The sequence below is a fragment of the Megalops cyprinoides genome, chromosome 6 (genome assembly GCF_013368585.1).
Source record: "Megalops cyprinoides isolate fMegCyp1 chromosome 6, fMegCyp1.pri, whole genome shotgun sequence".
NCBI classification, from domain to species: domain Eukaryota; kingdom Metazoa; phylum Chordata; class Actinopteri; order Elopiformes; family Megalopidae; genus Megalops; species Megalops cyprinoides.
Window position 1 is genome coordinate 24,254,963 of NC_050588.1, and position 24,372 is coordinate 24,279,334.

Genomic DNA, 24,372 nt, shown 5'->3' on the forward strand with positions numbered 1-24,372 from the left:
ATAAACCTCATGACAGACGCCAAAAAACTGGTCCGAATGCGACTAACACACGAGTCAAACACGTTCTACCTCCTGCCACAGAGAAGGAACCTATGCAGCGTAAATGAACCAAAATGAACAGTCAAAAGTGAACATCTGATCCCATCTTTCTCCTGTCCAAATGATGTATTTGCAATGAGTACGAAATGGGACAAGCATGAAGGCATGTTGGCTTGACTAAAGCGCACTTGTGCAAACATCCAGATGGAACTATTGTCGATCTGATAACACTGACCTGGAGCAGCTTCCAAAATATATAACACTCGTTTCTCATCACAACAAACAAACAAAAAAAAGGCCAAATTTGTGCCAAAACCAAAAAATCTGACCATAACAAAAGCCTAATGTAATTTTGCAATGTTGTTGGGGATATAGTCTTACATGAATCATTACTTTAGGCTTCATGAATCGGCTTCCTTAAATTCTCGATGCAGAAAAGTTTAATCTAGAAGCAGTTTACAAAACTGCTTTTAACCCTTCATTGGTCAAATGGTTATTGATGTTATTTATCCATTTTCACAACATGTAGACACCGAACATGACACGGCGTTGCACTGAAAGCAATCAAACATCTGAGAGCAATCTACAAGAGGGTGGGGAAAACACTTGCTCTAAAGCATGTGCAGAAATTAGCCCACAGACAAACAAACAAACACACTTTCTCTCTCTCTCTCACACACACGCATGCACGCACGCACGCACGCACGCACACACATACAAACATGACAATGTTACTTAACTACTAGTGAATTAGCATTTCAATGTAATACTGAAAAGCCTAAAGATCACAATCCTTTGCACTGAGTTTAGTACCGCAGGTTGCGTATCTGTAATAATCAGATGTAATTACCAGGGGCAGTTTTCTGGAAAGTTAAGTATAAGAAGACAGGATTAATTTGGCAGATTTACTTATAATCTTCTCTAATCTGTCAGACGCGCTGTAGAGTGCATCTGTGCTGCATGCTGTAGTAATGGTGTTTACATTCCAAGATCACGGGAGACTTCAGGATTTACAATCCCTCGTATCACCAGCTCTGAGGAAGGCAGCGTGTCTTTCTACCCAATTACTGAACATACGGCCAGTTTGAAAATGTACGGTTGTATGTGGAAAGACACAGCCGTCTACCTGAGAGTTTTTCTAGGTGACCTTTGTAGGAAATATGATATCATTTGATATACACACCGCAATGTGCCAAGCATAGAATCAACAAACATGGAGTACTCCTCCTACACCTGCAATTATAGCAACTTGTGTTGTCAAGGGTACTTTCCATGGGGTATTTTTAACCGCTCATGGTATTTATGTTACAACATGGGAGGGGTGGAAGATCAGGCTGATCTTCCATAGGATGATTCTGCTCTGACAATTTTAAACAAAAGTAAATGTATACAAATGCAAATGAGCGTGCCAAAAAGCAATTAATGGAAATCTGACTTTTTGTCCCTAGGGCTGTGGCAGAGATGAACGATTTCCACAGAGTCCAACTCGCGGCTGACAAATCTGCGCATCAGACATCGAGATGTCTGCTCTTCAAACAATGAATCACCAGGTGCCAGGGTGGGTTAAAGCCTGCTTTTTTTTGTTGAGAGCAAAAAGGCAGATAAAACAGTAATCCCTTCTCAAACAGAACGAGGCACATCTCAAACACGAATTCCACACTGTGGGAAATACGTTTTTTTTTTTTTTTTTGCAATAATGCTTGAACAGACACTTTGCGGAACATCTCCCCCATTGGGGGTTTCTTTTTCCTCTCCTTCCTTCTTAAATATCTGAAGTGTTGCTAACTGTGTGAAACACAGAGTCTCCAGCGGGCGCGTTAAAGGCGGGGGTAGCTGGCGACCGCCGTTCACATTTGCATTGCCGGGGCCATCTCGCGTCGCTCCGCAATTTCAGTCAATTTGGGGGATGAGTGAAATGTCTCTAACGGATTGTGACAGGCGGGCGTAAGGCACTGCGCTGGGTGTAGGGCTGGGCCTCCTCAATGAGGCAGGATTGAGGGGATTTGATCTGTCCCAGTTCGCCTCCCACTGATCTCAGGCTATCTGCATGCAGAGCAAAATTAGGCTGAAGGATTCCTTATCTCCCTCCGACACAAATCCGGATGTCGACGTGTCTGGCAGGAGATCTTGAAACACACTGGCATTGGGGAGACTCCCGAAGGCAAGGATCACACGTTAATATGTTCAGATAGAATGCTGTAAATACACGGCTTACTCTCGATCGGCTCTGTCTGCCTAAGAAACTCGCAGAGAGTCTGTGAAATATGACAGATGACCGAATAAGGAACAATTTAATGAGTGAGGCATCTGTGAAATATACCATTTTCATTGTTATTTTGGCTCAACGCCCATGAATACAAGATCATTTGTGACCAATCACTGCAGGGAATACTGCTTACCGAAATAGGAAATGGAATTAAATAGTGTGGAATATTCATCACTGGGTGAAACCTGACACCACAATCGCTGCACGCTGGAACAATGTTCTACTGTGTCACAAAAAAGGTAGTGAATTAATCTATGTCAGCTGTCAGGCTCTGCGGGGAATGACAAAGTTTCCAGATAGACCCAGTTTTCATCACTGTCACCTGTGAGTGACACCTGACATTTGGCAGAGGCGATGCATTTCCCACACTTCCCCCATTAGACCTTTACAAACCAGAGTGTCCTCTTCTCAAGGAGTTTAACCCTTCCCACAAAAGCGTGTGAGTGTGCGAGTTTTTTCCCCGGCTTCCTGTAGCTTAACACCATTGTGTTTTTGGGCCCCAGAAGAAAGGTGAATGTTGATGTGGTGTTATGTTACCTTACACTTTCACTGAGAATCCCAATTACCAAAACCGTCTTTCACATCTTTATTGGCAATCAGCTCAAAAAAACTTGCCCTTGAGAATCAGGGTGTGAGGGGGTACTGGGGTACAATGTACAGAGCGCCCCCTTCTGGGAGTGTGAAGATGTTAAGACTGGTACACCAATGTTTCCAATGCAGAGCTGTGTAGACGTTAAGGCTGGTGCATGGCAGTTTCCAGGGAAGGGTGGTACGCTCATCTGGCCTGACGTGACACATTGTAGGGACACAGACTCCATGCTATTCCCTCCCTGGGTTCAGACCCTGGTGTAATCCTGATCCACTCGGCTCTCAAACAGGCTTGGCCCAATTAGAGACCACGGCGGCAGACAGCTCAGTCACTGCTCACTGGGACAGAAATGTGTCAATACTTTCCCCGCTCCACAGGCCCAGAGCTGGCTCACTGATGTCCTCTGCACACCATCCAAACCCCAATCACAGCGGCATGAACACCCCCACACTTAGAGAGAATCCAGATAACAAATACTCACATTTCAACCGATATTAAAAACAAGCGTCTTCCCTGAATCTAATACCAAACAAATAGGGAGACTGGCGTGGGGTGGGGGGGGGGGGGGGGGGTTACACAACTTGTTTAATTCAGTGCCCTTAAACCCACAACATGCTGAAGACAGATAATCAAGTCCTGGGCAGCACAACAAAATACTACTGACATTATTTAAAAGAAATAAATAAGTGGGTCTTATGCTTCTGTGTTCTTGTGGTGAACAGAAGTAGTGCTTTCTGTCCACATGTAAGACAGTGTTTTCCCCGTTCTCTGTAGATCGCACATATCAGATACAGTTTTACTGGTGCCCTTGGAACTGACTGACACACCCTGATGTGCGGTTTTTCAGATAACGATTATGGTGAAGCGCTGTACACCGGTGACACTGGCAGCCCACTGACGGAGAGGAAACCCATTCAGTCAAACTACCACTAGAGGGCAGAAAAGATCAAGACTGCCGCATCACAGGGCTCACGCTCGTTGCTATTTATACCACATTTTCAATTCCATCTTTATTGAGCACCATCATATTTCTTCCACTCATGCATTTCCTATTGACATCTCTGTATATAAATGATACATATGATATGATTTATGTACACAAATATACAAGTGAATGCATGCACAAAAAAAAATAGATGAACAATAGCAGACCTTCCTGCATTGGAACACAATCAGCTATGTATCACGAACAAACACAAGTGAAAGCATAGCGACTACGTAAACGTGAGAATGTTTTTCAGCACACAGCACTCACCCCACTGTAGAAAGTACCACAGCAAACACTGACACTCATCTTATCATATTACTGTGGTCTACTAAAGTTCCTGCACTGGGAGCTAAGTGTCAGTGTGGTACAGTTTAGTTTACAGGGAGATGAGTGTCACTGTGGTTTACTGAAGTATACAGTGAGGTGAGAGCAGTGTTAGCGTGCTTTAATGGGGTCTTCCGTGGGATGAGGACATCTATGTGTACAGTACGTTCACAGTGAGAAGGGACTGTTTACAGTGCATTTTACAGTGAGAAGAGGGGGGGTTTTAGTGTGCTGCAGCATGGTGTGTATAGTAAACCATGTGGACGCAACTTCGGCACACTGGGGCACAAAGTGACAGGAAATGGAAAACAAAGTTATGATCACACCCTTTAGTTCAACTCTACATCAGATACTGTACATGTCAGTATGATTCTACTTCTGGTTCAAAGAATCCATTTGCATTGCATTTCCATCCAATGTGTTCAATCCACCCATAAGAACTCGGAATTCAATCCACTGCGGAGTACTGTATCTGCATACATACCTTAATTGCACATATTGCCAAAAAAGGACACAGACACACAAATTTTTATTTGTAAATATATATGTCTATGTGTGTGTTTATGTCATTATATAGATTTAATTTTATATATATAATAAAAATGACACATGCACAATATTTTCTTTTATTCAAATCTTAAACATATCAAATAGAATTAGCTTGTGTCTTATGAATATTGTATGACTTGTGCATGGGCATTGAAGAGGTACACTGTACCTGGGACTCATAAATCATTCAAATATTATATGAATAAGATCATAGAATTCAATAGCTAAATAGACTGTCAAAGTTCGAGTTCATTCACATCAAAACCATGAGCACAGTACAGAAACAGGCTTTGAGCAGTCAGAATAGTGTTACGGGCATGGCCAATCACATTGATATGGAAATATGTACAGTATGTGGGACAATGCCTTCTCATATGACATTGATGCAAATGCAAATTGCAGACTGGGTTTGGGCTGGAAAACTTTATTTTCCTCTTATATTTAAAATGTACATGTAACAGAACATGACAGAGTGTCTATAACAATTGAAATATGATACGCTATACTTTAAGTGCAAGAGATGGAATAGAGTAAAGGTTATAGTCAAGCAGGAGCTGTGCTTAGATTCCGCTCACTAGTAAGTGTGAAAGTAGCATCGATCAACCAATACCAAGAGTGTAGTGTATGCTGTGGGCACATTAACTGACTCTACCTTGACAATCAAACACCATGAATTCTACTTTATTCAGAATGTACACTCAGCATTGACTCATTTCTACTTATTGACTTCAAACACTCATAGCTTTTGCACAGACAAAATTTTCCCCCATATGCAACACTATTTCGGAATCGCCGATTGTATATACTAGGCTTGCCTCTCTGAGACAAGCTCTCCAGCTTGTCTCAGAGAGGCAATCCTCTGATGCGATTGCGTGTAACCAGCAGTTATTTGTCACGCTACGTGTCCCACAGCGTACTACACAGGAGTGGCCGCTCATTGGACAATAGGCGCTACTACATGCGCTTCATCCAAGCATGTTGCGGGTGCCTGATGAGCTGCAGGGTGCCTGAGAGTGGTGAGATGAGCTGACTTTCCCGCTCCTATCCCTGGTGGAAGGAAACCAATTGTTCTGTGGATGTGGGATTCCAGTCATTGTCAGCAAATGACACTGCTGGTTCTGAACCCAGGCCGTAGGGCCCACTGAGCCATTTGGGACTTAATTTTATGATTCTGACAATCTATGAGCACGTGTTACAGATGGCTAATCTCTGGATAAATCAAGTATGAACACTGCATAAGTTAATCAATCCAAGAGTAGACCATACTCCAAGAATAGCAGTTCACATTTAAGGCTTGTGCACACTCTTCCATCTTGTTAAAGAAAACTGATACTTCTCTATTTGACAGTGATTGGTCGAAGGGCAAAAACAAAAGTTGGATCTGGACACTGGTGCATCGCATGGCTGTAGTCACAGGTGTGCTCTACACTGTCCTTCCCATTTAAAATAATGAAGGACATGCAACAGCTGCATATTTGCAGTTCTCTGTACAACGTAACATATTTTCCAAATCCAAGCAGCCTGCATTTTGATCCTGTGTATGCCTGAATTATCATCCGAGTACACATTTACAACATAACACAACAGTGCCCCTCTGTGCCGGACAAAGGGCTTATCTGCCACTGAAAATATCTGTATCTAATATAGGACTAATATAGAGGGCTAAAACACTAAATGCCATTTCTCTGCGGTCCACTGAATCAATTGTTTTGGTTTATCTGTTGGATGCAGGCTACACAGCTCTTGCATACTAGAAAGCTTATTCCATACCTACATCTTAATGCTCTGTCAAGGGGGTAAAAGGTCAAGGCTGGTGTCCAGAATGAAGACATATTGACAACTGCTTTCTACAATGTAAGATTCTTTGTGGATTTTGCTCTTTTTACAGAACACTATGAAAACTGCAAGCACACTGGCAAGGAAGCAAACAAACCATCCTGGCAGCATAATATTTACACAAAAATCTAATTTCTGAGTACAAATATCTACTGTATGTGGGAGTATACTGTATTGAGTAACACAGCCAGAGATGGATGTAGTCTCAAAAGCTTTCAAAAACCAACAGCAAAATCTGCAACAACTTTTATCTCCCTAAGATTTAAGTAATTACCATCTCTACTGCAGTCAATGCTGTTCCACTCAAACTGACATCCATCTACTAGTTTTCACATACAGACACAGACATACACAGGCATGAGCACTAAAGCGCACACATGCCTGCACGCACGCATGTGCACATACACGCACAGACGTTGGCTAAATGTTTAATACTTTGGTCAGATATGCTTTTTTGGTAGCATCAGGTGATTAAGTCTCAGTCATAACATGGTCGGATTTAATTTCTTTCCCCTTTTTTTTTTTTTTGCTCCTCTCTCTCTTTGGCAGCATCTTATCAAATCTGAGGGCTATTCTTCCCCGGCAGACACATGCCTTGCTTTGCTATTCCAGAGGTGCAGTCGCCTGGGAGAGAGACGCGGGCCCTGGCTCCTATTGAAAGTTGGGATTGGGCCTGGTGAAGGGGATAAGAGGGAAATAATTACCCGGCCTGTTGAAGCATGACAGCTCCTCCTTGCCCAAAGTGAAAAAGATGAAGCATTATGTCAAAAAATCTGCTACAAACATAGACACATCTTGACACCACCATCTGAAGTTTCAGTTCATGTTAAAAAATACTTGAAAATTGCCGGCCACCTCCCTCTGTGTGTGTGTGTGTGAGTGTGTGTGAGTGTGTATGCCCATTTACGGACAGGGATCATGCATGTAAATGTATATGCACAGACACGTGCACGTGCACACATATTATTTTAAGGCTGTAGCGATTAGCTTTAGCTTAATCCATTCTAGCTTAAGTTGATGAGAAGTTTATCAAAGTTTATCAAAAAAATGTTCCTGATGATGGATGGACAACAACATCTTAACCTGTTCATTACCACAGTTAAAATTTGAGCAATGACAGCCATTTCACTCAGTGTTCATGTACAGTGACCTACAGAGAATATATATTTTTTCATAATCATATCCAGCTAACTGCCGTCTGAGTACATGTAAGAGTCGAAAGTTTCATATGCAATATCCTTCCCCCTCTTTCCTTCCCCTTCTTTACTCCTTCACCAAGAACTCCAACTCTCCCCCTGGGAAAAGGGAAAAAAAAATTCTGTTCCTGGATAAAGAAAAGAAACCAATAAAAACTAAGATGGTTGGCGGTAGAATGGTCTTAAGGGAGGTGTGTTGTCTGTGGTTTCTCTATGAATTGATAATCAAACCGGTCATTTCCGCTTCAAGGTCTGTCATTCTTGTGAGAGAGCGGCAAGGTTGTGAACTGTGACAGCTGTCTTTCTGGAGCTCATCGCGGATGAGTAAGACTGGCTTTTCAGGTGGGCAGTCATTCAATTTCCACAACACAGTGGCTATAGCGCCCATATAAAGACATGTCTTCAATTGCATTTTGAAAGCACACACCGGTCTTCAAATGAATTTTAGAACGGACCAACAGACAGACAGACAGACAGACAGACGCACACACAGACACACACAGACGCACACAGAAGCGCACACAGAAGCGCACACACACACACACACACACACACAATAAATCAATGCCTCACAATCATATTCCAAGTCCAGCAAACTTTCTTCATATATGTATATATATATATATATATATATATATATATATATATATATATATATATATATATATGTATATATATGTGTATATATATATATATATATATATATATATATATATATATATATATATATATATATATATATATATGCTTTAAATCTTTGAATATTCCATCTTTTATTTTATTGTGGTGATGCTTCAAGGTGCAAAATACTATTACTCTACTGAAACATTAATCTGACTTCACTCATTCCATTCCTTCAATGGACAGTGTGGCTTTGCAACATTCAATTTCTTTTTCTTTCCAATTTCCTGCAGGAATTAGAGAGGTCCATGGTAAATATGCCAATTTGTTTTCTGAGCAGGTAACCGTACACAGCGTGATATACATAGCATTCTAATTAATTTCTAAACATTATCCAATTATATAGCAACTCTCAACATGGGACTGGAACCTGCAACTTTTTGGTTAAAGGCCCAGTTCCTTGACCAGCACGACTGCCACCACACTGTATGACTTACTCACAAAGCTAACAAAAGCACACACTTGGCAGTACCCATCACACCTGAAGAAAAGCCTCACTGAGAACATTATGAATTGGCTTCATGGCATTTGGACACAGCTGTCCGTGCCCCTCTCTAATCATTGTACGTTAGGACTATGATGAGCTATGATCCGAGACAGCCGCAGAGATGATATATGCAGAGGTCACCGGTGGGGCCCTGGGAGGCAGTGACACTCAGGCACTCGGCGCAGCCCTTCAGCACAGTGCACTTCACCTCTCTCTCTTCGATATGGCATCCATCCAATGCTACCCACTAGGGCTTTGTTGTTGAGCGTAAAGTGGTTATTAAACACTGCCGTGTTCATTATCTGATATTGCCATATCGTGCCTTTCATGATTTATTCCACTCGCTCCCTGTGCTTTAAAAAAGATGTAAAAAAATAAAGTAAAAAAAAAAAATAAACTCCAAATGGCTCCAAAGACTAAACCAGGGGCAAGGCAATGAGGAATACAGCAATTTTAACAAGCAAGCTGAGAGTCTCTTAAAAACATTCAATGTCTTTGCAGCCACACACTATAGTGAGAGAGATGGAGGGAGGGAAAAGAGGAGAGAGGGAGGGGGAGAGAGAGACAGACAGGAATGACACAGTGTCAGATGAATTCTACATCCCTGACAGATATTTCATACACATCATTTTGGGATTTTCCTTTGCGCTTTTTACACTGGCCTCTATTCAGAGAGATATCACATACCCTGCATTCAACAAAACCAGACCTTTTGAAGCTGTCACGTTATTCATTCCTTGCGAGCCAGATATCATCAGTGACAGCCAAACAAATACTCCTAGAGCCATCCATAAAAGGGTTAATGCCTGTCGATCAGTGTAACACCAGCACCAGTGATAAACACTCCCATTGCCAGCAAATACCTAATAATACACCCCATGAGGGAATATTCGGAATAAGCAGGAAACCACAGAGTTGGTGTTAATGACCACTGTGGCTTTTTTGTTTGAGGGAAGGATTTTAATGAATTCCAAAAGGCTGTTTAAGTGACCACACACATCTTGTGTAGATCAGAGACAACGATGTGGTCAAAATGCTTTTAATGGGTTAAGTACTGAAAGACCATAACTACTGAAGACCTGAAGAGCTGATATTTGCTTTGAATGAAAATGGACTAGAAATGACATTCAGTGAGCTCAGTGCATAGACTTCTCAAACATTAAACAGGCACTTTGACGTTCCTTGTGCGTCTTGTTTTTCTTGGAACCTTCCAGACCTTCGCCGGTCGTGAGCACTCGGTTCTTTACCTTTGAGAATTGTGTTGATAAACAGCGTTAATAATTCAGCGAGAACACCTTGAGAAAGCAGAGCTGGAATTGTGTGTACGCCATCCTAAAATATGAGCTGTCAAATTGTAACACGAGCTTCTCAGATATCTCTGCTTTCTATCATCACAAGGTTCAGCCACAACAAGAATCGGGCCGGCTCCTTTGCACCCAGCAAGAACTACTTTATTAGATTGAAGGAATTCATGATAACACCGAATAGCATACATAATCACCTCTGAGACTCTGCACAACAAACTAGCACTGAATATAAAAGACAAAATTTTTACTTTGTTCGTAATGCTGCATGGCCAATCAAATTTAATTTATTCTAATGTATTCACACAGAAGGTCAATTATCCAAATGATTCTAATTCAGATAGCACCTGATCTTGGCAGTCAATGAGCCATCTAAAGGGCATCTGTGCTTTTATTCCCGGGCAACAAAATTTTAGTCTTGTCATTTTGTTTGGAGACACCAACTTTTTTATGTCAACTCCATTTGTCAGCACACGAACATCTGGGTATCCTAAAACTGCAGACACTGTAAATACAGGTAACTTACAGGACTCCAAGCATTGTTCTCCAAGGAAAAGGGCAGTTTATCCAGTGGTGTAATGGTAAGAAAGAACAGGGCAAACTAAACCCAGTGAGGACCTAAAGCAGCGCTGTGGAACAACAGGGCCTTTTTGTTCCAACATACATCATATAAGCAGGCTTTAATGAGTCACCTGCAAGATGTGCTTTGCCACATCATCAGTTTGTTGTAGTCATCATATTTCTAGTTGGCCAATTCATGTGTTTTCGTTGTTAACAAGCACACAACAGAATAACTTTTGCTTTGGTTTGCTCACTGAATTGCAAGAAAGCCACCTGAAAAAAGACAAGTCAATGTTGCAAGATAGCTATCTGCATCCTGCCTCAAGTTGTGCACACACTGTACTTTGTAAGTAGTCCTGTAAATTACAATGTATGTGCTTAGCACACACTCTCATCCAGAAATACTTGCCATACATTTTTTAAAAAAATATTAACATTTTGGGTTAAGAATGGTGCATTACATTCTTCATATTCATTTACATCACACTGGTGCAACAGCACTGGGGGGCGTTGAAAGCGCAACCTTCCAGTTTCGAGCCCTGTTTCTTACTATGGTACTTCTGTGAGGGGAGGGTCTTTTTGCAAAAGGTACTGGAATCCTAAGCTTCATTTGACTGAATTCTCCCCATTTGTTTATTGTCTGTGAAGATCAAGTGCTATGTTCTACATTCGCAATGGGATGCTGCAAAAAAAAAAAAAAAAAAAAGTCTTCTGATCAGAGACACTGACATTTTGATCTGACCTTGCCAAAATTTTTCAATGTAGCCACTAGCCAGAAAGCTAGCTAACTCACCGGTTTACAGTGAAACACAAAGCTAAAGGCAAGGGAACAACTAGAGATAAATAATTAAGACACCTGGATATCTACTGTATATGGCCAAAACTGCACATCAGATGATTATCTATCAAGGAATGTGAAAGCTGGCTAAATGAATCTGACAGCCTGCTATACACACATGTTTTTTGAAAGGATTCTGGTGGTGTGAAGTAACTCAGTGTAGCTAATTTGCTGCAATATAAACACTGTGACTCTACTGCAGACATGTACCATACAGCAAATGATAAAACTGCATTTGTGAAAGTTTACAATGTAACAACTGACAAGCAGCCATTTTGCAGCTCACTGCAACACATATTTGTGTTTGTGTATGTCACCATCGGGTAATGCTACTGCTAGCCAGGTGAAGCATGCTAAAGTCTTGGCAAGTGTTTAGTTATATGTGCAAAGCACACAAGTCAAGTCAATACATTGCAGATCTGAAACTGGTACATTAAATCTCAAGTAATCTTATCACATTGCTGGTGAACACGATGTTTAATCATATGTACATATTCTTCAATGGTAAATGGACATAAAATCTTATAGCATGAAAATCCATAGCCTCTTGCCAAAAAACATGAAGATTCATCCTTCTGAGGATGGCAGAAAGCACTTGTGTGTCAGCTAGATTCTCCTTTTCTATTGGAAGTGGACCATAGAGTGGAGCGCCTCAGTGCCCAGAACGGTGCTGAGAGAGGATGCCAAAGACTGCGTGAGTAACAAGCTGCTGCATCTCTGATCTGACGCGGTTTGGAGGCTGTGAGAGTACTGATGTTTTCACAGCTTCAAACCACAGTGTGAGAGCAATGTGCCATAACAAGCCCCTGTGTTTCAACATTTTCAAGGGAACAACCACATTTGTACACTCGCACACTGCCACACATACATGCATGTATGTGTATGTATATATAGGTGACAAATACATTTTAGCTTTATTCTCTTAAATCCATCCAGATGTAACATTTACTTGCATTTCACGAGACATTCACCTGATGCCTTGTACATACAGTGTGTAGACATCCCCATCTATTTACATGATGTATCTATGAAATTATGCCTGTCCATGAAACTATGTGGGCATGTATGTATGCATATATACACCAATTTACCTTCATACACCATATAAATATATATATATATATATATATATATATATATATATATATATATATATATATATATTTATATATACACACACACACACACATACACACACACACACACAGTCAAGGATCCTTGTTTACAAGGATGTTATGTCAACACACACACAGACTCAGACAGACAGACACAGACATACGGGGGAAGGATGGACAGACAGACAGAAAATAGCTGGGAAAATATTTCACTCCTGACATTTATCAATCCTGAAATTCTTTTGAAAAGTGATCACACATTACTGCACAGAGAAAGTATCTGGACCCTCTCTATTTACAGGCAGCCACCAAACAACTAAAAAAAAACTGCCCAGAGGAACCCAATATATCACTTTTCTGGTACTATTTAGCTAGAGAAGCAATTTACTGGAAAAATAACCTCTGAAAGCTTTAATCATGACAGATGGAATGCTACACTGACATTGCATTTTCCTGCTGTAGTAACTATCTAAAAATAGCCCTTTTAAGACCATTAATTCCTTATTCATCTGTACGAATCACTGAATTACTGCACTTATTGAAATGCAATGACTAGATTTTGGTGTGACTCGGTTCTGACTAAGTGTGTAATTTAAAAATTGATAGAATGCACATATTGCAGATCCCCCACTCACTGCCTCTAAGGGGTTTGGGGAGCCTCACTAAACTACCAGCATACTAAGAATAAGGAGAAACAGATGGGGGCAATCAAGATGCAATTTTTAAACACTAAACATGGATATATACATTGCCTAGATGTTTTAGGATATCTTCTGATCATGTTGCAAGTCCTTGCTTGTCCTACACTGGGAGAGGAGGTTGGCCAGACTGCTTGTGACATTTGAAATCAGAGCAAATCCGCTTCCCTGCGCTGATGAGGGGAGAATCTTTAAAGATCCGTCAAGCCGGGTTTTGTAGGATAACTAATATCTCTTCAGCAGACACTAAAGACCTACAGGCTGCCAATCTAATCTGCATAACACTGAAGCATATCAATTAGCCATTAAAGGTTAGCCCAGGTATTAGAGGGATTAAAACACTCGGTGCGACCTAAAGAGCGCAGCTGCTCAGAATCCCAACATCAAGATTCCCCCCTTTGACAGAGAAGCCGGGGCTTCCGCCGAGCCCGCTTCTACAGCCGACAATGGGCGATTAAAAGATTGTCACTGGACGCATCTGAGCAGGTGGAAACACTGTGTCCTCATTCCCCTGGGTGCCGTGACAACGGCCCCCGTTAATGAATTGGTTATTTGCAGGAGGAACGAGAGCAGGGGCACCGCACTGGAGGCTGCCTTTCGATTCGTCTCGCTGGCTGAAATCTGCTGTTTTGCCCAAATAAACATTTAACCCCCCCCACCCCAAACCCCCCTCCTCCCACCCCTGCTGTCCAGGTGCTGCTGGGCACAGGGAAAGCCTTCCTGAAGATGAGCTCCAGTGATTACAGACACAGACAGTTTTCTAATTATTCTGTCAAACATCAATCACCAGGTGATGCAGGTCCTTCTGAGCACTGATGGACACTGTAATCACTTCTGTACTTTAAATGGAGAAGCGCTGCTCTGTGGCGGACAGGTCCTGATGGAAGCTGAAAAATGGAATTGTAAAAAGCTCTATCACCTGATACTGGCTCACAGTAAAGAACAGGCCCATAAAGCCTTACATTCAAATGTGCAGGGGCATGTTAAACACCACAATGTTAACATGGGAGCACAGATCTGTCTCATCCTGGCTTCTGCATGTTCACACAGAGATCACATTTATTATGCCCTGCACCAATGCACTGAGAAACCACACCTGACCAACACAAGGCAGGCATTACTGTCAATCCATTATAAAGTAATCTTAACCAGCAGAGAGACACAATGGCTGCCTGTTTAATCAGGCGTGTATGTGTACTTATGAAGAATGGGAAATGCATTGACGTTTCCTATGCACCCCCACAATGTGATGACAGTAGCTCCTTTAGGCACAAGGACATACTGAACATTCCCCATCGATGACTGACAACAGATTGACGGCTGACCAATCAAAGTGCATAAAACCTCAGGCCGAGGTGACTGACTAGTGACGACTGAACAAAATCATGGCTATTTTTTTTTATTATTATTATTTTTTTTTTTGCCAAGATTGCACAAAAGGTAGATACCAATCATTTTGTGCAAATATGTATACACATTTTGATATTTTTGGGGAAATATTAAATGTGAAAAAGTTAAGCATATCAGCCTGAAATAAATTTTGAGTCAATAAAAAATTCTAACTATATAGAATTATTCAAAAAAGATTTTCTTTGTAGCCGTAGCCCGTTTCAAAATCACCACTTTGACTGGACAAGTGTCAGGCAATTGAAGTTCCAGGTAGTGACAAGTGAGATTACTTCTGAAGAGGTCTTAATCAGCTAGACTGAGATGTGGAGGTCACATTTAGAACTTTTGAATAATGACTTTGAACACCATCATTCTAAAGGTGCTAGAGGTCATCTTAGAAACATTTACTGTACACATAGGCCTTAACATACATAAAGCATAGATAAACATAAAGGACTGCACCATACACACATTTTAATCTGTATTAGACCTATAAATATGTCTGTGTCTTGGGTATTGCTTACAAATTGTCCTAAAGATTTCCATATATTCTCCCCCTCACCAACCCTGCCCTGTTAATCTGCTATTTTTAAGACTTCACAAATTCAGAAATAGTAAAGCCCTTTAACACCGACAACTCATAAATTAAACAGCAATGAAATCAGATTAGATTGTGTTTTTACATGCTAACCATCAAACTCTTCACAAGCATCCAACACTGTGCAAACCAGGATAACAAGCTAGTTCCCATGTTAGGCAGAAAATCAACCTCATTCATTCTGTAAAAATCCCCCAACATGTTATTCAGTTCCAATATTGAATTAGTTAATTCATAACTTAAATTTCTTAATGTCAACCTATTGTTCTATGCAAGATTCAGTAAGCAGATATGTTCAGTAACTAGCTGGATATTAGCATAGTGCTAAACATGTCATAATTACTGTAGGCTAACAAGGTACCAGATTTTACTCTTCAGTCGCACAAATAAATTCGTGTGTAAAATTCTGTGCGTATATTCAATCTGATGAACATTTTGGATTTCAACAATTTCTTCTTTGTAGAAATTTGTTCTTATGTCAGTGAATTTTACAACTCCTACAGATCACACTTAACAAACATGCATGCACATGTTTGAGCAAGACAATGGCAATTTTTTTGCCATTCCGAGAAACCTGATCAACTATCGAATTCATGTGTGAAAAAAATTACCTTTGACACCTAAATTTCATAGACACACAATTCAATTACAATGAATATTCAATTAGCAATGAATCAAAGAATATACAAAGCAGTTGCTCTTTGCATTTTATAATTATTGGCCCATCTGTGTTTATGCTGAAGGCGATAGGGGTTACATGCTATTTTTATAGTAGCTTTTGCAATTTTAAAGATAAATTGATATGAAATTGACATGAACACATGCTACATTTTTTCACATTATGGAAAAGGAAAAGTTAACTAGTTAACTGTGTGCATGAAAAAAAAAAGTTGCTGTTGCCTCAAAGTTCAAAAACTATGTTCTTTAAAAGATAAAAACCAGGGTCAGCCGATAAACACATAAACACCCATTCTTGATATCATTACGATCATCATTATTATTAAAAGTACTATTTAGCACTAAAGGTGTTGTAATGTTCAAAGGACGTTTCCACACCAGCTTTTTGAAAAGTATATGACGTAATGCAAACCTTCACTGTTCTGCCGCACTTGCTGCACTTCACCGTGAAATACCGAATGCCACCACGACGATGAGAGACTGCTTATTTCTTATGTTTCCTAATGAAAGAAACATTTCAAGACGGGTTCATTGTCTCTCCATTACAGAGGCAAAGAGGTGTACAGATCAGACATGTGCCTCGTAACAAATGGGGTCTAGAAAAGCCAATTACAGTGACAGTAATCTCTCTGAACTGCAGCCAGCATTGTTTAGTATACACGGCACATTTCGGGCAGAAAGAAAATAGGGCTGAATGTTGTCGAAATTGAGGCAAATGGCTGTGGAGACAGAAGTACATCCCATGTCACTGCCAATCTTTCAATCGTAAATCTCCAGACTCTTGTTTATATAATTTCAGTGTCAAGAATATTCCTCAAATACGCCATATGGTGTTTAAATCCTCATTGTATTTATTTGTTAGCACAACACATTTGTTGAAAGACTAAATTAGAGATGAAAAATGCGTTGTATTACACATAGTGTGAGTCAGTATGACAACAAAACTGTTGTTTCAGGGATCCAGATTTTTCTTTTTTTTTTTGATAGAGGATGTCCTGTGTATAAGCTTTAGAAGCGCAGAGCAGAGGGCATGTGCTCTCTCATCACAACATACTTGAACTCATCAGAGTAATTATACTGTGGATACAAAGCCTCAAAGAGATATTAGGCTTGTGATTACCATCATAATCCAGCCACTCTATTGGGGACAGATGGGTACAAAATGTAACACGGTACAGTTCATGCAATGGGTATGAAAGGAAAATTACACTTTCAATTACACAAATTTTCAATTTTCACAGAGACGTTGCATTTTCAATTCATTTGCATTTCATTTGCTGCATAAAACTGAAACATTAGCTACTTCCTTCTGTTTCATGCATTTCCAAAGCTGCTGTGTTTTCTGACCTACCACAAAACAAGGAAAGAACTGTCTGGAGCACTACCTTGTGAGGTCATCAACCACTGCGTTCAGTGTAGCTGCGCAACAGAAATGCTCAAATCATAGCTAAGCATCACCACATTGATCGCAACAAGCTACCTTCTCTACCTCTTAAAACCTGCGCAAGGAAAGTGATGGAACTGCACATGCCTCTTCCTTGGAGTTTTATGATTACTGCAGCATGGAACCACAGTCTAAACCATTATTGGTAGTAACCAATAAAGTGATGTTCACACTAAAAATAGGCTGGCTGTACTGCAGTAAGCTCATAGCAAACGAACACTGTATCCTGTCAATGCTGTGGGGCTGCTATGGGCTCCTGTCTCAGGAGTCTGAGAGGTGTGATTATTAAAACCCCATGCCGGTCACACCTTCCTTTCCACATGGGGGTGTGGAGTTCTGCTGCAAGACTGCCGCTTCAGACACCAAGCCAGAAAGTGCTCAATTGCTGAAATAAATGAGAATATTTGGTCAAAATATTTTTTGATCCAGGATTGGCTGCTCTACATCAATATGTAGGTCATTAAGTTATTACAAGTCTTAAGTCTTACTGGACTATAATTTTTGAAACCTCTCTATTCACCACAGTAATGAGCCAGAGAGGGTGTCTGAGTAATGTAGGCCATTGTGGACTACAGTGCTGGATATGTCACATAAAATAAATGAGACAAACTGTTCTTAAGGTAAGAAAAACATACATATTATTCATTTTATTGTGGAATTGCACCTAAGTCCTTCAGTGTATCACAGGGTAAATACTGTCCAGCAGAGCACACAATTGGTTACACTATTGAAATACTCATTCTTTTAGGCTTACACAGTTCTTAAATGCATTTGAGTATCATTATATAATTGAGCTATTACAAGGGAAATAGATTCCTCCTCCTGGTAAAAGATTTCAGTGCGCTTCTAGAAAATGTCAGTGGACAGAAGTGATTCATCATATTGAAAATAATTCTAAATATGCAGGTGGCTACAGTTAACAGGTATTTTCCCCCTGATGTAACAGATTATAACAAGTAATATGACCACAGAAAATTAATCAGTGCCCGCTATCGCTTTTAATACATTTCATTGCTCATTTCTTTTGATGTGACTTTCCAATTGGTTCAAAGTAGAGGGAGGAAACCACTTCGGCGTAGCTATTTGGGCTTAATCTGAAGAATCCGATCTAAAAACAACTTACTCAGCAAGCATTTACAATGGCTATTGTAATCTGAAATTTTTGCCAGACCATTGAATATAAAAAAATTATTAACCACTCCTGACATCCATTTTTGACCATTCACAGTTGTAAGATTGATTGTCTAAAAAGAACAACAAAAAAGCAATGTCTACTGGATGAATTTTGACGTGGCATTTAAGGGTGGGTTCACTGAAAATGTAAGTCTATTGTTCTTCCTAAACTTACAGTTTAGGACTGCAGGCATGCATATCGAAAAGAAAGAAAACCTGTTTTGCAACAGAGATATCTCCTTGAACAATCTTTCACACTCTGCCACCTGCACAAGGCATTCCACTTTCTAATGCATGAACCATGCAATAATCTCTGTGGAAATTCATTTTTGAAATGTTGATTACGTATTAAAAGCTGCAGTTCTAATTTAGTTTCAGTTGTAGTAGTTTAGCTAAGCCTAAACCATTTATTTTGTTCTTTTCAGCCTCTAATTTGCAGAATGCACTGCACTGAATGCTGGGCACTTGTCTGTTGACTGGCTAATTCACTGTAATTTAAAATTAATATGGCGCTAAAACATAACCCAGTCTTGCAATCAAGACATAGACTAGATCTTTGGCTTAACGACGAATTTTGCTCTGTATTCATTTACATTCACTTATCGCATTTACGTGATACAGAACTTTTTTTCAAGTAGATGTAAAGGGATTTGCCATCTTTTGACAATCGTCAGAGATATTGAACAATGCATTCTGGTCATTATGTGAGGCAAGAGTATGTTTTAAAGAAATTTTGGTCAAAAAGATCTTCCAAATGGATACCTACTAAGATAAAGCAAAGGGACAAAGGAGAAGGACAAGGAAAAAAAAGGCTAATTGCCTTGTTGTCTTACATGGACAGAAGTAGCACTAGTGCAATTTTAAAATCGTTCAGTGTTGCACAGGTTGGCATTTGCACAATCGCCATTTGGTTGAAAATACATTCTGCTGCTGAAATGGGTATCCTTGGCGAGTACTTAAACACCATAAATTAATTGAACATTACAGAACTTTCCCACTACACGGACCGTCTGAGGAGTGAGTCAGTTTTTAAGGTGACAGTCTCATGGTTGCCTTTATGGGTGTGAAAGGAGCACATATGGAAAAGTTCCAGTTCGAAAGAGAGAAGACGATATAAGATGGCACATTGATAAACACCGAGCAATAACAGAAGGGGTTGAAAGGGGCCTCCAAATCATCATTTGTTTGAAATCCATTCTGTTCCTGAAATGGGCATCCTTGTGGAATAACTCATTTATAGTAAATCCATACATTAATTGCACTGTACAGAATACTCCCACTGAACAGACTGAGGAGCGAGACAGTTTGTAAGGTGACAGACTGGTTGGCTTGATAGGTGTGAAAGAAGCAAGTATGGAGAAGGTCCAGTTCAAAACACAAGGAAGAAGACGACAGCACTAGATGACATGCTGAGCAGTAAGAGAAGGGTTGAGAGGGGTTTCTGATTAAGATTACATATACATGCTTAATAACCTCACAGCCAGTGCTGGAGAGTTAAATTGCCTGTTGCATGTTTCTGTAGTAGCTTTTCAGAATGTACAGATACTTCAGATGAATTTTCAATTATGAATTATACTGTATTTACTCTAGTAAAGAATATGAAGGGAAAACTGTAGACAGAAAATAAAAATAAAGTGAGAATCTCTAAATGATCTTATGTTTGATTCCTTCAACCTTCTCTGTGCTTTATGTTATACATTTTAATGAATCCTTGCCATGTCCTCCTTTTGTGGAACTGAAATTGGTAGCTATCCTCCAGTGCTTATTTGGGACAACTGTTGACATGACAAAACGATTCATACAGCAATAACAGTAAGAGAATGTCTCAATTAGTTCAACTCCAACGCCAGATCCAGTATTGATTTTCTGAGATGAAGAATGACAGATGAGAGATTTTTCAATCAAGCAAGTCTTTGTAAGGTGTTGATGGGGAGTCCACAGAGGAGAAACTCTGTTGGGAAAACTGAATCATCTACCTGAATACACAAATGACAGCAGGACAGTCATTTACGGTAGGAACTGTTAGAACAGAACGACATCTTGTGAAGAACAGCATCTTTGGGTATTCAAGAAACCAGACCTAGATGCATGCATTCTGTGTCCCTCTGCGAGGATCAATCTCATGGATCGCCAAGCGCTCGCAAACTCCCTCGGCAATACAATCCAATTCCAAATTAACCTTCAGGACGAAGGAAAGAAACAAAAACAAAAAAAAAAAACATCATTGATTGAAGTGTCACCTCCAGGACTCATTGGCAAATACTGACACCAAATTCCCCCTGAGCTTAAAAACTTCATTCATTATTTGAAACTTGGAGGGGACACTTTGTGAGACTTACAGTCATTGACTTCTGTGGATGTGTAGCGCATATTGCTGCAAAAATGCTGCACTCTGCTTTTTTTTGACATTGACGAGGAGGTGCTGTGTTGCAAACAGGTGTGAATATCTAGTCATGAGCTCGGTTTGCACTCTTATATCTTCTCAATGTCTGCTTCTCCATGTCTGAAGCCGGAGAAAAGGGCTGTTCCCTGATCAGGTTAATCTAATCAGTCTGATGCCATCAACATGTACGTTATATCAATGCACATTTGCTCAGGTTTTTGCTCAATTTTATTGTCTTCTTAGTTTAATGCTATTATTACTAGTGTGTTTTAGACAACCCTAACCAAACACACTGGTGAAGTTCCATGGCAGTGACCCATCTGGGAATCAAACCTGCAACCTTCTGGTCACAATCCAATTTCATTTAACTACTAGGCCTAGACCAGTGTTGTTTTCATAAATGAAGGCATCAGTCTGTGAACTGCAATGCTTTGGAATATCGCAAGGCTTCTTGACATCCTGTAATTTACTCCTGTGCAGGCATAACCAACATGTAACTAAAAGCGGGAACATTTTGTAAATGCTTTGTTTTTTGGCCAGCATAAACAAGAAAAAAAGCTCTTTGCCTCAGGAAAACAGCAGTGGCCTATCCAGGGTGCGGTAATACAACCGGCTGGCCAGCGGTCCACCAACCAAACCATTCAGGAGTAGCAGGGCTCTGTTCCTGACACAGAGCCCTGGGTCTCCGGTGCAAAGGGTGTGCACTTTACGGTGTAAGCCTCTGGCTGTCACTCCAGCGCTACGAGCTGGATCGGGGCCAGAACACTGTCTCATCTGCTCTATTAGCGCCACATCAGTGCCCTGGCGCTTGCACAGAGCAGCAGCAGCCCAAACCCAGACGTGTCCCCTGGCCCAACCCTCGATAAGGGCTACAATCCGCGCTTCATTTGAATTTTAACCCTTTCTCACTGACTGATTTTTTGTCTTCCCTCTCTGTTGATGTGCATTCTGTAGCCTTTTCCTTACATGCATAAAAACGCAGTCTCATCAGGAATGCGGCTTAAGCAGTCGCAAAACTGAACAAAAGCCGAGCGGTAAAAAAAAAAAAAAACAGGCCCAGCCAACACCAAGAGCAAATCCTGTAGTTTCTGCCGAATCTGAGGGGAGAGATGGTGTGAAATGAAGGTTCAGACTCTGTATTTTTGACAAAGCCAGGGTTATAGCTTCCAATCCCTGTTGCTTAAGCAATAGAAACAAACGGTCTCATTAATAAAATAAAGGAATAAAAGCATGAAAAGAAGCAAGGTGTATTGCATAAAAAAAAGGAATAAATGGGCAATAAAAGAATGCAGAATGTGTAAAGAGGCCGGAGGTAAGAAGTAACGAAAAAGGCAGGTGGAGGACATCAGCTTCAGTGCCGGACTGTGATAAATACATGTGTACAGACACAGCAGATGCTGAGAAATTGGAGAGGAAACACACAACAAAGGGACGCGGCAGTTTATCATTTCAGAACATTCGTCTCCCATGAAGAAATAAACTCAAAACCCCTCGCTTTTTCCTTGGTCTGTGATGAGAGGAACCGTGCTGTCTCCGCATAGCTGCCACAGTTAACTGGCAGACGGATTTAAACAAAAAAAAAAAAAAAAAGAGCTAATTAATAACAGCGGAGTGAAACGTAGCACACCGGGCATCGATGCAGCCTCTTACAAACATAATTGATGAGCTGCTCCTCGCATTCAAAATGGGCACAGGAAATGTGATAAGCCCTGCAAGTTTACATTCTGAAAGAGTATTTTTCACAGCCATTCATGTATCGATTCAGTGTGTAATTTAGAGAGTTCTTGTTCTTCCTCCTAAAGTGAAAAAAAGAGAATAATTCAATCTGATAAGGAATGTATATCAAGCAGCAATAAAAACAACCATTATTTTGTTATAATATAATTTGGTTTTGAAGTCAGTCCCGGTTTGATTTAATTAGATAAGCAACGAGATTAAATACAAGAGATGGAGTTTACAGTACTCAGAGAAAGAGATCAATTTCAGCAAACAGTAAGGTATCACACGACAGAGAAAAAAACAAGAACTATAAATACATATAATTTTAGACTAGGCAAACACCACTAAGAACCAGATGGCATTGGTAATGTACAAATCTTCATTTAGGCTCAAATTTAACACAAAAGGGAGTCACTAAGTGTGACTGAATAATAAGTCATTACATAAGTCGTTACATTTTATAATAAGTGTTACATTTTTGTTAGTAACATTTGCATGATTTTGTGTAAGAAACAAAAATGTAATATACTTGGAATTTGTTGTCAAGGTCATATTCGCAAATGCACATTCGCTTCAAAGGGAACTTCGATTGGTCTCCTGCGTTTGAACTCAGTGGCATATGTGAATAACAACCATGGTCTGCTTCGAGGGGTGAAATGGCTTTAATGCAAAAGGAGGTTTACAATTCAAACGCAATCCCCTTAAACCCCTCCTTATCGTCTGGGCAAAGAATTGGTAGCCAAGGTCTTGCGATAAAGACCATCTTTCAAATGCAAAAACCATACCAAGATGCTCATGGGTCAATACCATTTCAATTTAGGGAATGAAATGAAATACAGCTAATGAATTGAAAATTGCCCATCATTTTATATGAATTAATGAACTGAATTTGAATTTGTTTCTTGAATTTGACTCAAATGAAATGGCACTGACCCCACCTCAGGAGTCTGAGGCGAGCACTGAATGAAATGTTAAACAATATATGCAAATGAAACCCATTAGCTTGTTTAACAAAATTAGTCTTGGCATCAACTAACTAGTACTCATTCACATTTATGACGGGTTGCAAATATTGATGTCCTTATATATATATATATATATATATGTATGTATACATACACATACACACAGTGTGTACATATATATATATATTTGACTACAATTTTTTTTTATACTGTATATTATACATAGAAGACACTCTTCACTTGTAAGCCCAAACAGAAACAGAGAGTAGACATCTTCTTTACCAGCAGTCAGTAATCTTCAGAAATGATCTCAAATTCTTCCCTCTGACTTATTGCTCAAGGCTGAGTTATATTATGGAGCTACTGCTATTAAAGAGTTGGAGCAACAAAAGTTCTGATTCTGCTCTCTCTCAGTAGATTACAGCCATATTCCAACAGAAAATGGCCCACAAACACAATGCATAAACAAAAGCAAATGTAGTAATTACATTGTGAGGAGAAATCTACCGAGGCATTCCTACTTTAACAACAAACAAATATAAATTCCCGGTG

General features: G+C 40.1%; 1 protein-coding gene across 1 annotated transcript in view; it reads right to left on the bottom strand.

The window, feature by feature from the left end:
• Positions 1–24,372, bottom strand: part of suclg2 (succinate-CoA ligase GDP-forming subunit beta) — an 88,503-nt gene that overhangs the window by 9,579 nt on the left and 54,552 nt on the right. The gene's annotated exons all lie outside the window — the stretch shown is intronic.